The following is a 2,925-nucleotide window of genomic DNA, read 5'->3' on the forward strand; positions in this document are numbered from 1 at the left end:
AAAGCCTTTCATTGAAATTAATACTCATATATGATTTTTTTCATTTAATTTGTAATCTTTGTGATGGTTTCCAAGTACCTTTGGAGGTCTTGAGTAAAATCTGTGGATGCCTCTTGGTTTGGGAATTTCAGTTATACATGTAGAAAGTTAGATCCTAAAGTGCAAAACAGATAGACGTTAAAAATAACGACAGTAGAAATTAAATTTCCACGGCAGCTTCAAATAAGGAAACAACATGGCCTTTAAATATTAATCTTTAAAAAAATGTATCATAATTCCTTTTTGCAGAGACTGGAATGCATGGAAGTTCAGTCAGGTCCATTGCATCATCTAGTGTGACTGGGGTTTCCTATGGCAACAACAAAATGAGCTATGCTTATGTTTGTGCAGACGTACTGTATTGTCAAATGAGAGGCAATTTTCATAACTTATTGTGTAAAATTATCATTACTGAATTATGCATTTAGTTATTGATTATAACATTCATCATATGACCTTTTTAGACAGCTTAGGGTCAAGGATCGAAGATTATCTGAAGAAAATCTGAAATGCAGTATAGACTTACATGACATGACAGTATTATGCCATAATAGTAATACATTGGATTTGTAATGGACTTTATATTTATAAAAACCCCAAAATGCTAATTATCTATGGACAGATAATTAGAAAGATCAAAATTTGGGGAAATCCAACATGCTGAACCCAACTAAAGTAAAGTGTAGCCAATCAGAAAGCAATTCTTTGTGTGTGGTGTGTAACCCTAACACCACACAATGTAGAACCAAACATATATCCGTGATTTTTATTGTTATATTGTGTCTCTTAGATATTCAAAATCACCTGGTATTTTAGGTATATTTATGGGTAGGAACACTACAAGGGATGGTACACCACACTCCATTCATCCCATCAAGTCATCAGGTTAGGACTAGACTCACCTTGATGAGATTAATGGAGTCTGGTGTGCTACTGCGTGGGTGGAAAGAAAACCAGCAGCCGCATGGCCCTTTCTGGAACCACTTTGACACCTGTGGTATATTGGATCAAAAAGTACTGGACTCAAAATTTGTCTTTAATGTACATTGTAAAGTAGTAATCATTCATGGTCACTAGACGAGCAGATACATCCCAGAATGCTTTACGAGAGCTCTCCTGGCAAAGGATCATGGAATTTGTTGTGGCAGAGTTACGTGAATAACGGGGAGTGAAAAGTAGTGGTCATCAGTGAGTTCACTATAAAGTCCACTTTACCCGCTTTATATAGTGATTGAGGGATTTAGGGGTTAGAGAGGACATAATAAATGTGTAAATAAGCAGCATGTGGAAAAAAAAACTTCCACAGCTGAAGAATGCAGCACCCCAAGAAATCAAAATCTGGTTTACAAAAAGAATGGAAAGGAAGGAGAAAGAGGACAAATAGCAAAAAGGCATCAAATCTGTCGGATTTCCTCTCTTAATCTTTCCAAATTAACATTAAGCTTTTTGTGTACATAAACGCTGGATTTTTTTCTTCATAATTATCACTATGAAATAAAATTGCCTGCAGATGTTTGTACTTTATCCTGGAAAGTTGAACATTGAGTTGCCTCCAGCAGCTCGTGTTTAATATCGCGGTCAATATTAAAATAGTTCAGTTCGATTTTTAGATTCAGATTAAATTACAGTCATTGAAAGATGAACATAAATCTTGATAATTCTCACGAACAGCTTGAAGCAGCTTACACTACAAGCAGCAAATAGCCTACATGTTTTTTTATTGTCATTACATGTAAACATGAATGAAAAATAAGTTCTTAGGGCCAACATAAAGACAATCTGTCCTTTACACTAATAGTAAAATCTAATAATGTGACTAATGTGACCAAAACCTATTATATTTTTAATTTCTACATAGATACAGCTGTTAGATACAGCTAAAAACCCTTTATGTTTTTGAGAGGATGACTTTTTTTTTTCAATAAATATAGTATTTGTATAGTACTTTCTGCATGCAGTTTCCATGTACTCCCCTGTTCCTGTGTGGGTTCTGTATAGGTACTACGGCTTTCTTCTACAACACAAAAACATGACTGCTAGGTCAATTGACTTCTCTTGATTGTCTCTTAATTGTCCTTAGATGTGAATGTGTGTGTTCATGGTTGTGTGTCTTTGTTAGTCTCTGTGTTGCCCTGCGACAGACTGATGACCTTTCCAGGGTGTACCCCTCCTCTTGCCCACAGACTGGCGCTACTGCGATCCTGACAAGGATTAAGCAGAAGAAGATAGATTGGTGGATGGATGGATTATAGTATTTAATGTTTTCCCCTTAGGATAAATTCCCTTTGTTAAAATCTTTTACAATAGAAATAAGATTGAATGATATTCTTGAGTGCATCTTTATAGAATTTTTAAAGCTTGTATAATTTTTGTTGGGGGCAGAAATATCAATGTCTTCCATGGGGACCCACGTTCCTGGCAGCACACCTGCCTCTAAGTTAGTGTTGCACCGATACAAGTATTAGGCGGGGCCCCGATCCAGCACTAAAATGGTGGTATTGGTATCGGCTAGTACCAACAAATAGGGCACCGATACCATTTTGAGAGCCAAAAGTTTATTCAACTATTGTCATCCATTCCAGGTAGGCAATAAAAAGTTCTACTGGATTCACTTTGTATTAGTCTTTTTTACCTGCTTAACAAAGGTAGGCAGCAGCTTGATAAAGCCATGATGGCAATTATTTTACATCCAAGTAGTATGCAGTTCTTATACACACACGCATCAATTTCAAACAGATGGTATCGGTATGGTATCTGTAACGGCTGATACTTCACAGGCAGGTATCAGTATCTGAGCCAAAAAATGGCATCGGCGCAAAACTCTAAGTATTCATTACATGAAAGATCACTGTACAGATTTACTTACCTAAAATAGGTTGAGAATTT

This window comes from Cyprinodon variegatus, unplaced genomic scaffold, assembly GCF_000732505.1.
Source record: "Cyprinodon variegatus isolate N-32 unplaced genomic scaffold, C_variegatus-1.0 Scaffold548, whole genome shotgun sequence".
In the NCBI taxonomy this organism is placed as follows: Eukaryota; Metazoa; Chordata; class Actinopteri; order Cyprinodontiformes; family Cyprinodontidae; genus Cyprinodon; species Cyprinodon variegatus.